The sequence below is a fragment of the Vidua macroura genome, chromosome 5, assembly GCF_024509145.1.
Source record: "Vidua macroura isolate BioBank_ID:100142 chromosome 5, ASM2450914v1, whole genome shotgun sequence".
Classification (NCBI taxonomy): domain Eukaryota; kingdom Metazoa; phylum Chordata; class Aves; order Passeriformes; family Viduidae; genus Vidua; species Vidua macroura.
Window position 1 is genome coordinate 9,607,878 of NC_071575.1, and position 22,320 is coordinate 9,630,197.

At 43.2% G+C, this 22,320-nt stretch overlaps 1 protein-coding gene across 1 annotated transcript in view; it reads right to left on the reverse strand.

Annotated features, from left to right (window-relative positions):
- Window positions 1–22,320, reverse strand: part of ST8SIA1 (ST8 alpha-N-acetyl-neuraminide alpha-2,8-sialyltransferase 1) — a 97,849-nt gene that overhangs the window by 74,732 nt on the left and 797 nt on the right. The window lies entirely within an intron of this gene.

The following is a 22,320-nucleotide window of genomic DNA, read 5'->3' on the forward strand; positions in this document are numbered from 1 at the left end:
CGCTACTCCTTCCCATCCCCAACAAACACCTCCTTCCAACTCCCATTGAATGCTTCATTAATAAACCTATTATGAAAAGCAGTAGGGGTCTCCTGGAAGGGCCACAAATAAGCAGGCCACTCATTCAAGAATGAAGCTGTGTGTATGAACATAAAAATCCTGTGCACTCGTATGTGCTCTCCACCAGAAAGGAATAATTTATTAAAAGTCTCTTTCTGATCCAAATCCCAATATCACAAAGCAAGAAAAGCTTCATAGGAAAATGTTCATTGAAAAGCAGAATGGATTCAAATACAAACCTATACTAGGATACTTTGCAGGATCAGGGAGACTGAACTGTCTGCTGAGCTTGATTAAAATGTACAGCACAAATGTTATTATAGAATTTGCAGAACTACAGCAGCTTTCAGCCAGCAATCTCAGCTCACTGCAAGCATTCCTTCACTTGCAGAACATACACAATATGCTTTTGATTCACAGTTCTCTCCAGTTCAGGGAAAACCTGTATGTGAGAGGACTTAATATTGGGATTGAAAAGGCAATGGGGACCCTCAGATCCAAGAGCACTTAGGGGACGAAACCCAGCTTGTGAGAGAAGCAGGAGAAATGTTCCTTGGAGAATCTCACTTCAAGCCCCTCAGATTTCAGCTGTAATTGGGCACCAGGCAGGTCATTAAGCAAAAGGCAGCCTCAGCACTGAGGTCTTAACCTGAATCCATTCACAAAACTTTCATAAAATTCCCAAACTACTTATTCTTCAACTTAAGGTAACAACCTTTGCAGTCTGATTTCAGCTTGCAGACAGTTAATGCTTAACTGCACCCTGGTTTGACTCAAGTCCCAGTCAGTAATGACACAGGAGCTATTTTGAACATCCCAAATGCGGCAGATATAGTATCTAAAATTCCATGGCACAAATTGTCAGCCAGGAGGTCACAGCTCTTTAGCTGTCTCTTCTCTGCAGATGGGGGGTCCTGCCCCCCGAGCTGGGCACCATTTCTCCAGCTGCCTTGGGATGCTGTCCTGCATGGAGCCTGTAAGCACCACCAGCACTGTGCAAGGCAGGGGGAGCAAAGTTCTTCCTCTCAGCTTTTCCCTTTTAAATCCATGCAAGTGAAATGCACTGCCTTCATGTGAAAAAGACCAAAAGACCAGATTGATGGGGAGCCACCTGGGCAGCAGCAAGAAGAAGGCACCTCCAAAAAGATTCTACAGGGAAATGGTGGAGTCACCACAGCTGGAAGTGCTCAAAAAAAACAAGGATGATCCAGAGCACATGGATGGGCAGCTCCTGCGGGTCCCAGTAAATGCCAGCAGTGAACAAGGGCATTGATTCAACCATTGCACAAAAACCTTAACATGAGACTTATTATTTCATTACAGTATGGCTTTAATGGAGTGTTAAAATAATGACTGAGGCTCACATCCAAGTCTGTGACAAAAATAATTTGTGAAGTGAATTGCTTTAGTCAGACTCTGCTCCACTGCCTGGATTTAGGTGGCATCATGCTAACCTCGATCGGGTGACTGCAAAGCAGAGCAGGATCTGACAGCACAGCCTGACACAAACCTTCCCTTTACATGGCAGTTCCCATCTGCCTCAACTTCCCTTGGTTTGCTTTGGGATCAAATGACTGTGAAGGCCCAGAAAAAAAAAGTATCTGGCTTTGGAGTTTTGGTTGGTATCAAGACGAAACCATCGGGCTTCACTCACAAGCAGGGTTTTGTGCAGCTGCTGGAATCCAGAGCAGAGGTGGTCGCTTGGGTTCACTAGGGAAGAGTTGCACAGATCCATTTCACTGCAATTTATTAATTGTTTCCATCTACATACTCCCCAGCAGAGGCAGGAAGACCTACCAAGGCCTCATGCAGTCCTCTACTAAATCAACACCTATTTCACAGCATGTGCCTCCCCTACTGGAAATACTTCAGGGACTAAAGTCAATAGTGGCTCTGAAACACATCTGGCTTGACCACCTCCAACAGTCTCAAAATCTAATCCTGAAATTCTCCTCATTATGTCTTTGGTGTAATGTTTCCATAAGAATAACACATCCCCATGTTTTTGCAAGAAGTTTTGGTGGCAGGGGAGAAGCAAAAATCACTGCTTAATAATATCTTGGTGTATTGTCTTTAGAAACTCTGGTCAGAGCCTGATTTTTTTGGCACTTCAAGTTTTGGCTGTTTTTAAAATTATTTTTCCTCCCTCCTTTAAGAGATCTTTAAAGGAGGCTGCTGAAATTTCAACCTCCCCTCTGATGAGCAAAAATGTTGGAGTTTCCTGAATTTCTTGCTATGAACAAAGCTTTTTTACTCTTTCCAAAATTCCTGTGGCTATTCTCTCTTTTTCAAGATCCACCCCTAAATATTTCATTCTAAATAAAGCCTGGAAATATTATTTCTAGGGTAGCTACCCCCTACTAACTCCAGGGACAAACCGACCTCTCGTTACTCACATATCCCACGCCATTCAAGAGCAGACCAAAAATCTAGGCTCAAATCTCATCTCCCAGAGTAGGCAGCAGCCAGTGGCTGCAGCTGTAAGAGAGTCCTCTCAAACACCACATAATGACCATTTCTCTGGCCATTTTTTGCTCCAAGCTGGCAGTCCAGGAATTTTATGGCCCTACAGAATTCTACAAAGCCATTCTGTAACAGTAAAATCACTGGTTCTGCTACAATTACTGAGCTTGGACCTGCAGCTGACATTTGGCTTCTCAGTATTCTCCAAAAACATTGTTGGGTTTGGTCACACACACCGAATTTCTCTTTCCTAAAATTCTCTTTTCCTAAAAAGCCCAATCAAATCCTTGCAACTGGGGATTAGCTTGAAGAATTCACTGATGCTTTGATGTCTTCATAGTGTTTAAAGCACCTTACTACTCCAAACTCTGATGCCTTCCAAAAGGTAAAATCTGAGCTGTCAGTCACTGCAGCACTTCATCCTCATCTCTGATTTAACTCTTTATTTTTAAGATACAAGAGATACATTTTTCTTCCAGCCACAATCAAAGTATAATAGAAAATGGGAGATTTGACTTTGATTGTACATTTAGGCACATTTAGATTGGAGAAATACAAATGAGGCTAAAATTTGCCAGGGACTACCTTTTTGATTGAACAATGTTTGTGAACTAGAAGAAACCAGCATATAAAGCTGAGAGAATTGGGATTTTTCAGCCTGGAGAAGTGAAGGCTTTGGGGTGACCTAATTCTGGCCTTCCAGTGCCTGAAAAGAACCTATAGGAATGAAAGAGAGAGACTTTTTACAAGGGTCTGGAGTGACAGGACAAGGCGAATGGCTTCACACTGACAGAGAGTGGGTTTGGATTTGGATTAATTTTGGGATTAAATTCTTCCCTGTGAGGGCAGGGAGGCCCTGGCACAGGCAGTCCTGTGGCTGCCCCATCCCTGAAAGTGTCCAAGGCCAGGCTGAATGAGGCTCTGAGCTACCTGGGCTAGTGGAAGGTGCCATGGCAGGGGAGCAGAGTGAGATGATCTTTAAGGTTTACTCCAGGCCATTCCATGATTCTGTAACTGAGTCTGTAACTGAATAAAAGTCTACCAGATCACCTGACAAGCTTTTAGTTGACCTTTTCTCCTGCCAATTCTTTTACTTAAATATGGAGCAGTTTTGATCTGAAAAGCTACTGCAACACAGAATTGTTCACTTCCTCTCAGAAAAACACTTTTTGATTCATACAAACTTGTCTCAAATTCCTATGCACAAAGCCTGCTTGCAAGCTTTGAAATACAAATTATAAGGTATGAATTCTAGATTATGAATTCTAAGACTTGGTCAGATGAAGTTTTTCCAAGACTCTCGTATCAGGTGTATTATACAAATTGTGATTAGCAATAGTGAAGATATCCAAGTTATTAATGCAGTAAAATCTACTGAAATGCAGGATGTCTCCGAGTTGCCTGTATTGCTCCCAACCACATCCAGGAGACACAGCAGCAGGGACTTGACATCTCAGCTGGGAACTGCAATGAACAGCCACACTATCCCTGGGGAAGTGAGGAGCCTGAGCGTGGGCTCAAGAGATGTTTCTGGGTGGCAGACAGAAACCTCCCACAAGGCTGAAATCCCACGGCACCGTGCCTTTGCTCTGCTCATGCCACCAGGAACAGCCCCCAAATGCAGCTGTGCCAGAGGAGACACAGGGCTCATCTCATGTACAGCACTTGAAACCCAAATGGGGGTCACTCCAAGCCCTCCTCACAGAGACCACACCTTTCAAGGAGGGCTTCATGTCAGACAACACCCACCTCCTCTCTGATGACCATGAAGGAGCAGCTGCCTTAGATGAACACCTCTACACTTGACACCTTTATTCCAGGCCATGCAGCCAGGCCAGCTGCTCCAGATCCCAGGAAGTCAGTGGAGGCTTCTGCAGCAAAGGGGAGCTCTGAGAAAAGAACTGCAGCTCGTGTGCATGTCTGCAGCACCCCATGGAAGGATCCTGCCTGCCAGCAGCCCCATTGGATGGTTTTTCACCTCTGCTCACACATCCCTCACAGTGCCACGAACATAACTGGAACAGCTGCACTGACAGAGGTTTTGTCACAGAGAATTCAGAGGCAAAGGGAGCGGGGCAGGGGATGAGATTAATTGCTACATGTACTATCCCTTTTTTTTTTTTTTAATCTTATAAACATGGCAGGAGGAGAGCTGTTTTTTGCAGATATGAGGTGAAATTAATGAACAGCTGTCTTGCAGAACAGCAGAACCATCAACCAAGACACAAAATTACACTACATGAAGTGCTGCTGCAGGAGGAAAAAATTAATTGTTCTCACCACCTCCTTCCTTCCTCCCAATGAAATTGCTGCTTGCTTTGTGCCACCATAAGCAGAGACATATCCGGCCTCAACAAGGGCACTGGGTGGCTGTTTTTTTTACAGGAGAAGGAGATTCACTAAAAATTAATTGAGCAGCTCCAATCTTACATTTAAGCATGCACTATCTAAAGTGTTGATAGGTCCCACCTGGATCTAAGCAGTCAATTATCACACCACAGTGACTTCTCCACCTGCTTCTGCAAGCCAGATAAAAGCCCTGTAAGTAATGCTCCTTGCAAAAGGGCCCCTATGCTCCAATCCAAAACAGTCCATAGAATGCTTCTCACTAATTTGATCGGTTCAGTCATGCCCCTTGATAAAAAAAGTGAACTAAAAAAGAAAACAAAAAGTTTTTTCATTACACAGATTTCCTAAAAGCTGAGACAACAGAAATTAAGAGTAAAAGAATACTCTGACACTTGTCACCCCGAGTAGTTTTTGATGCAAAAACTGGATGTGACCTGGCAGCCATTGCCTGTACATGTGACAGAGACAGGAATATGTAAAAATACCACAGGAAAAGGCATGAAAAGCCAATATATTTTCAAAGGCATATGAAAGTGCACATCTGGAGAAAAGTTTTAACCTATCAAAGGTGGATGAATAAATCTGAAGGAACAGACTGAAGGAAGCCCAGATTTGAAAAGAAGCTTGTTCCTCTCATTTCTCAGAAACTGCTTCCCACATCTCATAACTCTCAATTGTTTAGGAGGTGGAATGAGTTTGCCTGGTTGGGAAGCATCCATCTCATGCCTAGCAGCCAGCAGGACGAGCTGATCAGCCAACAAAATAGGAAACCTTGGGCTTGACCTCTCTCTTTTATCCAGTTTTTCATTAAACTGGTAGGAACTCACTACCCTTAAGACTTCTGTTATTCTGTTTCATTTGGATGAAATCTGCCAGTGAGAGAAATTTCTTAAAGTGAGTGGGTTATGATTTGAGTTTTCAGTTATATCACATTTCCTACTGACTGAAAAGGCAAAAATAATCCATAAATGCCAAATAATGCCTTGCTTTAGCTTCCTTGAAAAACGGACACTGACAAAACAGTGTGCTCTTTGTTGCTTCTGTACACCCAGAATTATACAGCAGTTAAGCTATAATAGTCTTATTTTGGATGAAAGCCAGGATTTAATGCATCACCAAGCACTGACACTGGACTTCACTTACAGCCCTAGCTGCTGCAACCTCCAACATCACTTCTGCCAACAGCTGACCACCAGCTGCCCGGGGACCCAGAGATGCTTCTGAGCTGAGTTCAGGGGTCCTTCTGAGTGCTGACAGATGGCTTCCAACAGATAAATTATCACAGTAAAATCAGCACAGATAAAAACAGAGCCATTTATCTGAAACACACCTTGAACTTGCAATGCCTCTGTTTGCAGGTACAACCTCAATGTTTGAAATTTTGCTAATGTGTTTTAAACCTTGCCTGAGTACTAGGTGCTATAAAATCAGCTTTACTGATGCAAACGCTTCACTAAAGGCAATAAGTAGATTAAAATAAAGCAAAGACTTACCTAAACTGGAACCTCTTTTTATCAGAAACTCCAATTCCCTGTCTTTTTAAGTCTCTTTTGGTGAAGCCACAGAAAAGTTACATGGTAGTCATTTTGCACTCATTTTGAACCCCATCACAATTAGATTATTTTGCCTCTTTACAGACTAACTGAAAGGACGTAAGAGCTCACCAGCTCTGGGTTGAAATGAATCTGTTCTTACAGGGAAGATAGCTGAGATGCTTTCACAAATCACCTCTAGACACCTCTCCCAAGAACAAGAGGCCACATACCCTGTTTGTCTTCACACCTTTTTCTCCTGTAGGCCCAGTGAAACACAAAAATCAAGTTTATTGATGATCATCAAGGACTTTGTTATGATGAAACAAAAGCAGAAGCAAATGCTGGATCACAGAATTTCTTTTTGACAGCTGAAGGCTGTATTAATTGATTTGAGATGGTCAAAGCTCCATTCTGCACTCAGGAAGGGGTTTTTTTTCGTTCTGAACATATGTCAGTAACAAACAGTGCCTTACTCCTGCTAGCACCACATCAGAAAGGACAAAATGCTGGTGCAGAAATAATCTTTTGCCATTTGGTCTCAACAGTGCTGCCAGCTTACCAACAACTCTATAAAATGCCTCTTGTGTTACCTAAAACATTCTCAAACCTCCTCTCTGTCCAGTGCTCCCTATGGCAAAGAAACCCCAAGTGTCTCTAAATGGAGGTGGGGAAGAGTCTAGGAACTATTTCCTGAGTTTCCCCCCACATCATCTCATTTCTGAGTCACTCCACTCCTTCACTGCCCCCCTGACCCGAGCCAAGTCCCTCTGTTCAGTCACAGCACCACAGACATCCACCTGGAATCCTGGGGTACAAAACACTGGGATGCACTGGACTTCAGCAGTGGGGCTCTAAGCACTCCTTTTGCATCTAAACATGCAATCCACATTTCTATTACTTAACAAAGGACATGCTGAGGCTTATCATCTGAGCCATCCCAGACCTAAAAAAAGATGGCAGAACTTCCCCCAACCCACAAGAAAGAAGTTTCCAGTGTAATCCAGGAACATAAACCTGGCTTTCACTACAAGTATTCATGTGGTGCTGAAAGTAGAGTTTCTAAAATTCACCCTTCCAAAGCACCCAGAAGTTCACAGGCACCACTACAGCTTGTGAGGGCTCTGAAACAGTCCTTAAATATCATATATTAAATAATCCAAACAGCTCCAGCCACCAAGGTCATCACAGATTTACAACTTTCAACCCATTGCACACTGCTTTGCTATTATCATTTAGCAAATGACATTTGGCAGCACTCACTGCAAACAGTTTTGTAACACACCACAATGTTTGGTGGGTCTGGGGTGGGGAGGTTTCCTGTGCAGGCACAGAGGCAGCAGCACAAGAAGACAGCTGGCAGTGAAAAAGAAGAGATGAGCCCAAGACAGGAATCGTGTTTGAGTCTATCCTAATCTAAGCAGTTTGCTGTGACTAAATCAGGAATGCACAAACCCCACTACCCAGAGCAATCAAACAGCTTCCTAGGGGATAAACATGATTTATGTCCTAAGCTCTTATAGGCCTGAAGTCCTGGCAGAAAATATAATTTACCCAACTTCCCCCTCTGCCCAATCTGGTGGCCTTTAACAAGCTAACTCTCCATGTGAGATTAGAATTCCTAAAAGCCTGTCAAACTCAAACCACAGAGATTACCACATGCTATGACTCCTACCCATCTGGCCATGATGTTTTCTTTTGCATCCACCTGTCCTGCCTCTGCCATCTGACAGACCTGGCCCCAGCTATACAATCACATCTCCCCTGCACAGGCACCAGAGGGTGGGTCTGGGAAACCCTGGGCTTCCAAGTGCTGCAGAACAACTACAGGAAATGCTCCTGGCAGAAATCAAGTCTGGAGCTTTAGCTTCCCCTCCTCTTTCTGACTGAGTTTCCCATCCTTTACAGATGTCTTTATTCTGAGAAGAACAGAGTTACAGGATCCATTAGAGTAAAGGTAGTAAACAGGAGACCTGTTGCTGTTCAGGGAGCTGCCAAGCATACTACAACAAAGCAAAACATGCCACCTTGAAATGCCTGCAAGAGTTATATATATTGCAACACTGTGAAATTCTAAATTAAAGCCAAGCCTGAAGAGTTTGACATATACAGCCACACACATCACAGGAAACTATTTTGGGCTGAAGTACTGTCGAATTCCTAAATTTAATTAGCTGCCATGCTCCAGATTTCACAGACTACCCGTAATCCAAAGAAATCTAAATATTAAAAATACTTGAACTAGGTTCTGAGAAGATCTGAGGGAGGAATTTATAAACCAGCTCTTTCCAACAAGACATAAAACTGACAGCCATGCAGTCTCTCAGGCTAGTGCATCCAACCTGAGTTTGCTTTCACCCAGGAATCCACACCCGCAATTCCCGAAGAACGAGGCACAGTGCTGGGGACAGAAACCTCCTTTAAGAGACTCAAGGAAATCCTTGGATCACAAACCCTGGGTCCACTGGGAGACTTGTACCTATTTCCCTGACACCCACAGGAAGGGCAACACAGAGTGATGCAAGCAACCTGGGAGATTTCTGGAGTGTGTCAGGGATCATTTTTGGTACACGTACTGATGGGCCAGCTGACAGCTAGAACCACTACTCACTAACAAGAAAGCCCTGATTGGGGATGGATAATCAATAAAACCACTGGCCCATGAAACACTGCATTCCCCTCATCCTGAAGGGAAGGGAAGGTGGCAGATTCTCTAGTTTATTGGTTGACCTTGAACTCATCAGTTTGCACTGGAAGAAGCTCATAATCCTTCAGGAACATAATGGAAACCACATGCTGGAAACAAGAATCCCACAGCCCCAAGGGATGGCCACCCAGGACACTCTCTTTTTCTGACCCCTTTGTCCCCAGCTTCTTGGGGCAGCTCTGGACTTATTCCACAATGAACTGACTGAATCTGTGGTTTTCCTTCCTGCTACTGAGTTAAAAAAAAAAAAAAAAAAAAAAAGATGTGCCCTATCAGGAAGATACATATCAGTCTCTTGACCTGCATCAGCAGACTCCTACATTCACACCTACAGGATGTGCACTACACAGAAATTAACCCAACATGTTTTTTTCTTTGGCTGAGCCTCAGCTCCCAGGCCTGATACAGCTGATTTGAAAGCATCCACCAGCTGGGCAGTCCAACTGCCACCTTTTTAGGTCTCAAATTCATCTTGAAAATTCACCTTGCAGCTCAAGAAGGCATGACAAGTTAGTGCTCTACTGAATCACAACCAGTTGGTCTATGTCCCTCATTTCAAGAAACTTACGCAGTGAATTATTCAGAAAAAAAAAGAGATCAGTTCAGAAGCAACAGCTGAACAATTTTAGAAAGCAATAATTGAGTTTCACAGCAATTAAACTGTTTACTACAGGGTTGAAGATGAGCTGTTTAGTTTTCAACAGCATGGTGACATTTTGTTTTCTGGTACAATGTCAAAATCTAAAAATCAACTAGATAAAAAAGTAAATTAGTACAAAAAGGGTGTATGAGCCAAAGAAGAAACATTTTTCAAAAGTGATTAAGCAGTAATCTAAGAATAAGACAAATATATTTAAGAACTAATTATTCAAGAACACCTGCACTCCCTTAATTAAGCATAATGGAGGAATTTATTGTTTATGTAAGCTCCAGGAACATGGAAGGTTGTTGTAAGTAACAACAGTAATTTGGAATGAGGTGTTAAACTAAGTCAGTGAAGGCTGAATGAAGTCTCAAAATGCTAAGAACCTGAGACATTGATTTATTTGGGAGATCACAGTACCGCTACATTTTTTGCATGACTTTTCTGCAGCATTTGGTGCCAAACCTTGACAGAGATGAGAAACTAAACTAAAAGGACCTGATACAGTAATTAGCCCTGCTAAAGACATTTCTGTGTTTTTATGCACTGCAATAAAAATCCATTCTCAGCTGATTTATGCTGCACACCTCTCACAGATCTCCTGCAGATCCCCACAGGATTCCTACAGCCATTGGGAAGCAGGCATGTTTGGGGCAGAAGCTGCACGATGGAAATGCTGCAGAAGAGAGAATGACAGCACCCAAGACCCAGGATCTCACTCTCTGCTCTGCTCTCTGCCTCCCGCACAGCAAGATCACTCTGGAGAGATGCTGGCACTTCACGTCTTGATGTGTAGAAGCTCCCTGTCCGCCCCCACAAACCCCTCACCTCCCCAGAGCTGCTCCAAAGCTTGGAACCAAAACTGGCCAAGTGCATGTGGCCAAGGAGTTCTGCAGTAGCTGAATACTCCCAGAGCAGTGAAGCTGGGAGCTCTTTCTGAGTACACATTATGTATGCATCCATTTAATGCCAACAGAGTGTATGATCCTACTGGAACATACAGTGAGAAGTCATCTCATCAGAAATGCAATGGATGGCATCCAGACAGAACAAAGCATGCCTTTGTTCTAATGTCTCACCCCAAAACCATAGTAACCAACCCCATTTTGAGATATGAGGAGTCAAGGAATTGCCTGCTGTAATTCATCAACCCTCAGCCTGAGCTGCTGGTGCCCCAAAGGACAAGCTAACCCTCAGCAAACAAAGTTCACTAGATTAACAGCCTGGGTACTGTCTAGTTGGCAAAATGTAATCAGAGAATGAAAAAAAAAAAAACAGAGCAGCAAATGTTGTTTTCCTGCCTTTTTGCTAACCATATGGACATTTTCCCTACCACAGCTCTTAAGTAGGACAGGTACCAGAGATAGCTGCAGTGAGTGGGCTGTACTCCACATATTTCATCACTCCACTTCCAAATCTCACCACTTCAACAGTCATCTCTAGAGCAAAATGATTCTCCTCTCTTGTGGCATAAAAATGCCCTCTCCTGTTATGGTTTCATTGCCTCTCTTATACTATACTCTGGCCATTGAAACTGGACCCTCAATTTACTCAAGTGATCTGCTTCCATCTGATACTTGAGCTTCTTCACTGAAATTATAATTTACTTCACACTGTTTTAATTAATTGTTACTTCCTTGGGTAATCTTGCTTAACCAACAGAGCAGTCCTTAAACTGTCCACTTCACTGAATGTTTTACCCTTACTTGATTGCTTTTTCTGATTTAGCCACATCCTTGTTCTCAAATTTCCTATGGCCTTGCTCTGCTATTCTGTTTCACATAAATGTTTCTTTATTTTATTCTCTGCTTTTTATGTTTCTTCTTCAGTGCCTCTGCTGCTACAAACTCCTTGTCTCTATCGTGTTAAGCCCTCTATCAATCTTCCATCTCCCAAGCTCCCAAGGCTTCTCCATCTCACCACCTTCCTTCCTGCCCTCCAAGAGCATTTTCCTTCCTTCTGGAGCACTCCATTCCGCAATCATTTCCTTTCAGCTGACAGGAGGGCTCTGGCACTTCTCCCAGGAGAAAACTCAGCTTTTAAATAGGAGTATATGAACGAAGGCACCCTGCTCCTGAGAGCAGCCAGGACAAGGCTAAAAGCTGGCAGAGCTGTGCCCCCTGCCCGAGCTGGGCACCAGGGCAGCACCTGCTGCCTCTCACTCCACAGTCCTGTCACTGGGGACAGAAGAAGCTGAGGGATCTGGGACACAACCAGAACCTAATTTTCACCACTATTTATAGAACATATTTCTCTTTGAAGGGAGAAGAGCTGCTGGTGACAGCTGAGGTAGTTCTGGGTACGATCCAAAGCATTAAGGCAATCATTTTCCAAAACACCAGGGCGCAAGTTATTCTGGAGCTGGCATGCCTGTGATCTCACCTGTAAATTCCCAAGGGACAGCAGGCACAGCCACCACCTCCAGGCAGGGAGGGATGAGGGCAGCACCAGGGAAAGGAGGGAAAACTCCCAAGGGTGCCTCCCCACTCCTCTTTTCAGAGGTGTATCAGCTTGCTCAGGGAAAGCATTAGCCCAGAGGACCTAGAATGCTTTTCACTGTGACTTAACTTTCTGAAGGTTTATGATCTTTCACAGTATCAGCATTTAAAAGCTGCTGCTAAAAAGAGCAAGCAAAAATCCTAAACATCCTTCAGGAAATTTATCCAAGATATCTACTCAGTATGAGGATAAAAGTAAAAATTCACTAAATAAGTCATTCAACCTACTTAGTCCTGCAACGAGGCATCTTAAGACAGGAAATTTGCCTGAAAGTTGGTTTTAAAATACTTTTAAAATGTTGATATGCTCTGTCACTTTTGCAGTGTGTTTTGGGAGATCTTCCTCTGCAATACATTCAGCTCATTCACTTTAGACCCAAAAAGGTGATGATGAAATGACAATGCCTGGCTATTTCTTCCTTAAACTTGTTTAAAGCTTGTCTGTTCTTAGCAGTTAAGCAGGTTTTTGAGAAATACCTCTACACTGGCAGCAATTCACAAGTGGAAACAACTTCTCAGGACTTTGGGGTTTCTTTTTAATTTCTCTAAGGCAAAACAAGTTATTGATCTTAAATGGAAAGAAGATTCTCACGAGGCAGACTGCAGAGCCACATGAGACACCACCTGAAACCAAAGGATGAAGCTGAAAGTTCCCTGGGAAAGAACTGATTAAGCTCTAAAGTGCTGAGAAAGCTCACATTTATCGAGGGTGAGCCCTGATTTCAAGTGACAGATGCTGCTCATGTTCTTCTGGTTATGCCACACATGAGAGCCCAGCAGCCCATTTCCCCCACACCAGCAGAGGGAACTTGGCTTTTCTCTGTGATGCAGATCTGCTGTTCTGCAGCAGATGAGGAAAACTGAATTTCTAAAACCAACTCAACATTTTCCCACAGATTAGGGTGGACTAAACCAACAAACTCAACCCTCTTAGTACAAGACTTTCAGTAGCAATGGCCTGTTAGACAAGTGAAGCACAAAACAGTTTGTTTGTGAGATAAACAAGTTTGTAAATGAGAGAAAGCATCAAAGACCCAAGGCAAAAATAAACACATTCTCAGATGCTGGACCCATTAGCATTTACTGAACTACAGTAAATAAGTGTTTTCCACTTGTTCTGTTTTCTAAAAAGAGCTATCAAAACACACAATTCCTCTACTGATATGTTAACTTCCTTGTCGTTACCATTTGTGGATCAGAAAGCTTGAACAGCACACTCTGCCATTCCCCTCTGGATACACTTAAAGGCAATGGCTGAAACAGGATAGTAAGAGTAACTATCCCATGTGCATTTTCACTGCTTCATCCAGCTGGGCATACATAAACCTGGAGATGTTCAGCACTTGTCCATAAGGCTCAGCAAGTGTGTTTGTGCTGGATGCTTGCTGGCTGCCAAGACAAAATGTTCAATAATATGACCTATGAAAGAGTGCCCAGATTGGTTTTGTTTCTCTTATTCCCTTCACTGTTGCAGTTTCCTTAATTAAAAAATGCATCTAATTATAGGCTGATATGTAATTCTCACTATAGCAATCCCTAGCACTTAAACTGTGAGTCAGGCCCCCAAAATGATGATTAAGCACAGAAATGAGGCATCTGAATTACTACAACCCACACTGAATTTCTACTTGCCTTTTGGGGACCAAGCCACCATTCACATCTACAGCACTTCTCTGCAGTTATGAGGGCTGAAACACTCAGTTTCATTTCTATCCCATTAAAGCAAGACTCTCACAAATTCACCTGATTGCAGGAGCTGGCACAGCTCTTATAAGGGTGGGCATTCTCCAAGTTATGTTAAGTGCCCCTAGTCTCAAAATGCATAGTTCAGCATCCTTTCCTGCTTTGCTCTGAGGGAAGAACGTGCATCACCAAACCAGGTGAAATTCTGCAGGTGGGCATGCCCTGGCCTGCAGTGCCTCACAGCTCCAGAGCCTGAAAACAGCTGGAATCCTGGTCCCTGGCAAAAGGTGTCCTCCTCATAATCCTAAATTAAGATCATCACAGCAATAAACCTTAAACTCCTCTCTGTAACTGAGGCATAGTGGTGGATATATGAACTTTCTGAGAACTTACAGGTTGAGCTATCTGCTCTACAGACCACAGTGTCTCAACCCATTTCTTAATTACATCATAAAAATTACAGATGTCTAAAAGCAAATAAAAATTAAATACAGTATGTATTTATCTCAAAATTACCTTTCAAATCAATCTTTAAGCAAGCTGTAGACAGTGTTCACTTCATCATTCCCATTCTCATCTGATCCAACATTCCTCTGCTCCTACCTCATGAATATTGCATCGCCTTTCTATCCCATGGTACAGCCACACCCTAGAGAAATTAATTCTCATGCTTTTTACATGGCCATTAAGTACTAAATGGCACAACACAGGAGACTGCAAAGAATCTGAACCTCACTCAGACAAATAAGAAGGTAATGTTGCCTGAATGGATAGCAGTAAATCACCCACAACGAGCAAGGGTAATCTCAAGACTGCATTCCAATTAGGAATGTCTGCTACAGCACTCGTTGTGACAGAACTCACAGGTGGAGTAGCAGTAGCAAATGAGAATTTCACCAGTAGCTGACAACTCATTCTTTATACAGTAAGCAACTCTGAGCTACTATCCAGGAACAGGGATTCATATCCCTGGTGAATGCTACACATGCAATAAAGAGCTCTTCTATTCTCTCTGAAATAGATAAATGCCTCAACGGAAGTCACGGAAAGAAGAAAAATACTAAAACAAATGCATTGCACACTTCACAAGTAGCAAGCTGGTACCTCAGGTTCCAGCAGCAGGAAGAGCCAGCACAAGTACTGGGTCACCCCTCCAGGGAATATTCACAGAGCCTGTCACCTACCCAGGGAGTCCTTTCTTGGAATGACAGTGGAGACACAACCAACACCCAAGAAGGCTTCAAGGGTCTGCAGCTCTTCATTGTCCTTCAGCCCAGCCTTTTACATCCCTGGTGTTGCTGCACTGCACCTGTGTGCCCTCTGTTCCCTCTGGGGTTGGTCAGTGCACCTGGGCACTCCATGGCTCTTCCCTTCAATGCTGCTCACCTGTCCTGCACAGCTGGAGCCAATCAGGGATGAGGCTGGGCCACAGTCACCACAAACTCTGTGCCTACAACATTCCTTCACATTAAAAACTGCACTAACACATGGGAAACCCACCCCATTCATGAAAATTCCTCATCTGCATAGCTGGGATCTCACTAACATATTCTTGGAAGGAAAATCCTTCAGAGCACAGAATGTCTCTCTGCAAGCTTATGCACTGTAAAAATAATAATTTCTGGACAATGATAGTTATTCACAGAATTCCCAACCAGCACCAGCAGTGACCTGGACCTGAAGTTCAGTAACAAGAGATAACCATGCCATGTACATAGCTTCCTTGATTCCCTTTATAACTCTGCTTCCTTTGCTGTACAGAAGCACATGGGGAACCAAAACCCAGTGTCCCCTGCAGTTAGAAGTGGGAGCACTGAAGCCCAGATGAGTCACCCGACAGTCTTCATCCCATTTGCCATTAGGCCTAAATCTTACTGACTCGCAGGCATCAGCCAGAGAGCTTTGGGCTCAGCATCACCCACCCACTGCACATTTCCAGCTTTTTGGACTGGTTTCCTCAACTCTCCCGGCATTTCTGAGCACTGCCCACAGCAGAGGGTCCCTCATCACCCTGCCCTGAGACACCAGCACACCGCAGGAGCAACAGCAACAGCAGAGTGAGGGAACCTCCAAATACTGAGGCAGATGGAACAGAATTCCCAGAACTGACATTTGGCCAAGATGGACCACATAGGAAAATATTAAAATCTTTTCACTGGAGAAAAATAATTATGTCTTGTTTGTTTGTCTTCCATCTCTGACAGGAAATACAAAGGTGTTATTTCTCTATTACAGCAACGACCACTCCTGGCATTCCAGAAATATGCAGGGCAAGTTTTTCCCATAAGAAAGCAAGGAAAATAGCTGATGATCTGGTTTCCCAGCACTCCTTAAAATATAGGAGAGCTATACAGCAACTCCTAAATTAAAGCTGGTGGTGCTTCCTCGGAGCAGAGGCAACCTGATAAGTAAAGCCTTTATCTTGCTAACACGTGAAGGCAAAGTCTGCAATTTACCTGGAAAGCCTGATAGCCAACTGCTGGAACATCAAGGATGCAAAACAACAGATGCCCTGATCGTCAGTGGGAGCTGCAAGACTTTGGAGAAGGGTATTGTTAGTTCAGATGGGGAAGGAGATACAGGAGTAAATAATTTCACACGAGTTCTTTGTATCACTGCTTTGAATGTTAATTGGATGATTATCAAAAGAGCCACTCCAATAGTCTGGGGCTCCCCTTAAAGCTGAGGAGGGCCTCAAGCAGCTCAAGAATGGGAATAGACTGCAGAAGAGGTGGAGGGGAAAAAAGATGGAAAAAATATAAACACAATGGTTGTTTAGAAAATGTTCAAGATGCTCCTCTCAGCAAACATGAAAGACAAAAAATGTTAACCATTTCTATTCAGCTGTTCCCAGCAGCTTTAAAAGCCTCACTGTAGCCACATCTCCATTTGAAAAGAGCATCTCTATACCAAGAAATAAAGGAGGGCATTTTCCAGCAAATGGAACAGAAGTCAAAATAAAACTCTGTTGATGTAATGCAATAGCAACGAAACCCCCCACACCATTCTGCAAGCCATAAAATAGTGTATAACAATCTAATTTCATAACTTTTACCTTTATCCCAAATGGAGCAGTGGGAAAGTGACCTCCAGAATCCTGGTGAAAGCCAGGATTTAATTCTCCACAATTTAATTCACCTTGTTAAAATTTTTGAATACCACTAACATCAAGGCAACGTGAACAGCTTCTTCATGAAGCTCAGAGCTTCTGTAGCAAATACTTCACAGAAAAAAACACTTTGCCAGGGTCCAGGGACTTACCAGTGCCTTGTCCCACCCCATCTGCTGTTTATCTAATCAGGTTAAATTCCAAGACCTGGGAGAAGAATCTCTGGTCTTCTGTACGCAAAAATCGTGACATGACAAAAGCTGAATCTACACTGAGGTTTACAAACACTATTTAGCTTGGGTTAATGTGCTTCAGTCTGAATTTAACTGTGTGCAGCTATGTTAAAATGATTTAGCATCAGGAGCAATTTCCTTGCATTTTGAGAACCCCATGCAGCATACAGAAAAAGATTAACGTATACCCAGGGATTTAAAATTTAAGTATTTTTTGATGCTCAGAAAACTGGAACAACAGAAGACTGCAGTCCAAACAGCTTCCTCGTTTCAGTGAGGTTCATCCACACTGGGGAAAGACAAATTCTAAAGGGTGAAAGACAATTCATTTTCCATGCATTTACCTACTAGCAATTAGCCTCAAAAATAGGAATTTTCATATATGTCACTAAACACATGTCAAATGGGAGCAACACTCTTGGCTGCTCTGAAGATGAAAATTACAACAAGAGGAATAAATCACTCATTGCTCCATTGTACGGATGATTCAGTGCCCACTGCACAGCAAAAAAAGGGAAAATCTAAATGGGAAAATCCATACATCCAGCAGTGTCTGGTGTGTACATACCAGACTTTCGGGGCCCCAGCTGGGTAACCTAAATTCCAGCAAAGTCTCTGCTCCTCCTGTTCCCCAGTGCCTGGCTGTGGGCCTTTGGCTGCTCCCAGCTAACAGGAAAAGAGCCTCAGGGAGCTGGCTACATCCTCCCATATATACTGGCAGACTGGAGTTTTTACAAATCCAAAGGAAAGCGGCAATCCAACAGTGTGCAAGGGATCTCAGCAGTCTGTTTCATCTCTAAGAAAATGCTACTTAGGGTCAAGGAAGGAGGAGAGCAGGAGCTGGAACTCAGGAATTTAAATCCATTCCTATCTTGCCAGCACATCTCTCATCTGCAAAGACACTGTGAGCTAACTCAGATAACTATTTCTCATTGTTTTCATGTCATTCAGGTATCCACCTTGAAGATATGGAGCCAAGCCTCTCTACAGCTTGTTTTCTTCATCACAGCCTCCAAATAATGACATGCAATAAGAACATTTCTTTCCTCTCACCTTTAACCTGCTCTTCAAAATTGTACCTCTTCACCAAAACAACTTCTCATCTCAGCTGGAAACCACAAATTGCAAATACTCCATTTATCACCAATGAAGCAAATACAACAGCAACAACAATCAAAGTAAACAAATCAAGTAAAATGTTGGTGAAAACTCAGCCAGGCACTAGCAACACCTACTAAGGACAGAAAAATGAATGGGATTTGGCTCAACACGTGGGCATATCCATTAGTTTCAGGGCAGGGCTTCTCAGGGCATAAAAGCAGAACTAACCTAAACCAGCATCTCCCAGGTCTACTCCTAGCTCTGTCCTTTATATGCATCTAGGGAAAGCAGGAATAATTCTGTATCTGATGAAGCTGTTTAAGAAGGGCCAAACTCTTATCTAAAGTCAACCTGAACAATACAAAGTTTAATCTCACATTTGCCTTGAAATAGCCCAATGAGGATCCCAAGACTCACATAATTTGCAGTGCTGTCATAAAAAGAGAAGGAAAAAAAAGCCATCTGAACTAAGGAAAACCTTGCTGACTCTGCAATAGCATCTGTCATACCCAGCTGGGGAAGTGACCTGGGATTCTGGCTCTGTGTTCATGAAATCCAGGATGAGCAGTGATGTGCACGGGGGGATGCTCCTCCCGTGCTTGCACTCCAGGTACAGGCAGGGACAGCTGGCAGAGAGCAGCTGACAAGAGGCAGTTCCAGTGGGGAAACCCCTCTGGCACCTGGGAACAGAGCAGGCACATAAAACCTGCACAGTCTGTGCACATCCCCTCTGCAAACACCAGAGCCTGGATATTCTGTCCAATCCAGCCACTGACCCTGCTGTGTGATTTCAGGGCAGCAGCCTCTCTGCTCTGTCCATGGAAAATGGACAAGAGGACAAATCTGATGGAAAGGAGTGGAGAAGCCACCAGCCAAGGTGAGCAGAGCCAGTTTGGCCGTGTCAGAGGGGACATCACTGGAGAGCAAAGACAAGTTGTAGCAGATGCTCTGGAGTGGAGTCAGGTCATGAACAGTGAGTTCACAGGGGACATTTGCCACCAGTTTAATCAAGTCACCCCCAGAATAATCCCTGGTGACCTTTCAGCATCACACAAAACTGAAGCAGCAGAGGCAAGAACACAGCTAAGTATCAGTGAAGCCTTTCTGGTGTCTTGCAGGGACTGTCCCATCTCTTCCTGAAGAGCCTCTAAGGCACTAACCATCATCCAGCCCCTTCAGTGGGACTCCTGGCAGTCCAAAACCCACTGCTCCCCACAGCATACCCACTCCCTAGAGGAGCTCCACCCTCCACAAACAAATGAAAGAAGTGTCACATAAACACACAGTGCTTGGGATTCGTGGTTGTATGGAGCTTGTAAGGCAGATAAAAAGATCCAGTTCTGCCTTTAACGAATTGCAGTCTTTTAAATAAAACCATTCTAAAGGTATCACTGTATGTAATTTACTTTAGCAAATAACAGACAGCAAGTAAAACCACTTTTGCCTAAATAATCTCAGCAGCACTAGGCCCTAGAAAAAAAACCCTAAGCAATCTGTAAAAACAATTAGGGCTCAGTAACATTAACTACCTCAGAGGATGACAAACCATTATATTGTAGGCAGATTAGACACATTAGCTATTAGTGGCTCTAATGATCATCTGACTCCTATTTTGACCACTTTGCAGCTCAAAATTAAGCAGTTTTACCAACTCACTGACAATATTCAGCATTTGTCAGACAGGAGATGCTTTCACCCTATAACTACCCTCAACCTCTAGTGTCTTGAAATTTAAAGGCATCCATGGCTAATTATGCAGGTATTTATATTTGAAAAGCAGTTCTGGAAATTCATTCAAACACAAAAGCCCCATCGAGTCATTCCACAAGAACCAGGCCAGTCTGGGTTCTTGCATAACCAAGAACAGGGATCAGATCTTTCCATAAGGTTTCTGGCTGTACAGAGAGGAGAAGGAAGCAGCAGTGGAGATTGAGGAGCTACCAGCACTTGGTTGCCAGGGTTCAACCCAAACTACCCCAAATTACCCCGATGGTTTTGTTGAACTTGCTACGTCACTTAGTGAAGTTGTCCTTGGTCCAGGTACAGAAGGCAAAGGGTCTTTCTGAGGTTTGAAAAATATGATTTCATCAAATTAATTACCCAACATCCACTTCAGCAATAGGAGTCTGGTGAGTTTACAGGAGGAGAAAGTTCCAAACCTACCAGGAGTTTGCTCTGTGTAGCAAGAACCTGGCTATACAATCCCACAAATGACACTCTATTACAGAAAGCAGTACTGGATTTTTAGCCCAGATTAATTCCAATTTATGCTTCAAACTGAGTAAAACCAAAATTATCTGTTAACCAGGATGTGGCAGGAGGGCTAGGGAGAACAGCAATTAACATTGTCCTTAAATAATATTTTATTAATAATACATCAAAGCACACTTAATATTAGACTATTATGGAAAGCCATATTACTTGAAAGTTCACATGCAGGTTTTCTGTGAAGCTCTATCCCTCCTTTCCCATTCCAACAGAGACTGACATTCTCTGGAATTTTCCAGCAGAAGTTAAATTTGGAGTTTTTACAGCTGGCTTGCTTAGGGACAGCAGGACCAGAGCAAAGAGTTTCTGTTCATCTCAAATATACAGCAGGTTGCCTGACATGGGCTTCAACTTCAAAATCTTCTATCATGAAGAGAAGCAAATTAAAGCAGCAAAAATAGAGTTCTACTTCACAAATGTTGGAATAATACAGTTTACTATTCTCACTACATATCTCCAGCATACAATTTCTCTTAAAAACTACTTTTAAAGCAGATTGATTTAAAGTTCATCGTATTTAGAGGCTCAGACAAGAAACAACAACTCCTTTTATTGCATGAGACTCTCTTCAATAGCATCTCTGAGATAATCACTATGCTTAGAGTGTAGAAAAACATATGGGCAAGTGGAATAGCTGATAAGCCACACAGAGTTTTTGTTACTAAACCATGTGGTGCAAATGGTCTAAAACTGTTTTGTAAACTGAAACTGCAGCAGCACCACCAGTCTTCAAACAACATTTGATTTACTAACATGACAACTAATAGACCAAACTCTGTCCTACATAACCTGTGGGGTAACTTTGAAAAAAGCTGGATTCATCTACCCCCAAAAATGGGGGTCTTTGGTGCACAGGATCAAGATTAACTAATAGTCAAGAAGATAATCGTAGCTTCTAGTGTTAGTTAAGTGCTTTAAGAGAGGGATCCTGCATCCGTACCTTATTGCTAGTTCTGTATTAAAGGGAAGACTTCTTCCAGGCCTGCCTAATGAGACAGTATCAACACATTCCTGCTTATCACACATCATTGCTCAGATTTCCTCCAGGCTTTGGGGGCTAACCAACAAATGTGCGTTTCAAGAACTGTAAGGTTTCTGTTATCCCAGCAGACAAGATACTAAGCTTGATATTAACACCAGCTCCAGTTCATGACAAAAGCGAATACATTCAGAAAATACTGAAGAACTTGAAATAAAATTGTATGCCCCTTAAAAACAAACAAAAATATTTTTAAAAGGGAAAATAAGTCCTTTGAATTTTGGATCTGATTCATTGTACTAAAGAGAGTTTTTCTGGAGGCAGTTTGATTACCACTTACTCTGATCTTTAATTTGCTAGTTGGAGGACAGGGAGAAAAAACCCAGCTTCCCTCCGGGAAAGGGAGGGAAATCTGCCTCTCTTCCAATTGCCTGTATTTTACCCAAACACGTGAGAAATTTTTGAGGGGATGCAAGTCTCCACTGTCGACGCTTTTAAGGGAGAGTGATTAAAAAATCCTGCCCACCGCAGGGACCCGGTCGGTGTTCCACCGCTCGCAGCTGTGGCGGCTTGGCTGCCACATTCCCCCTCTCCTGCGCAGCTGGGCAAGGCGAAATGGGCCCCAAGGACTATCGCCATTTCCCAGCCACGTCAAAAGCAGAGCGGAGAGAAAAGGTGCCTTTTCACGTGGCTTC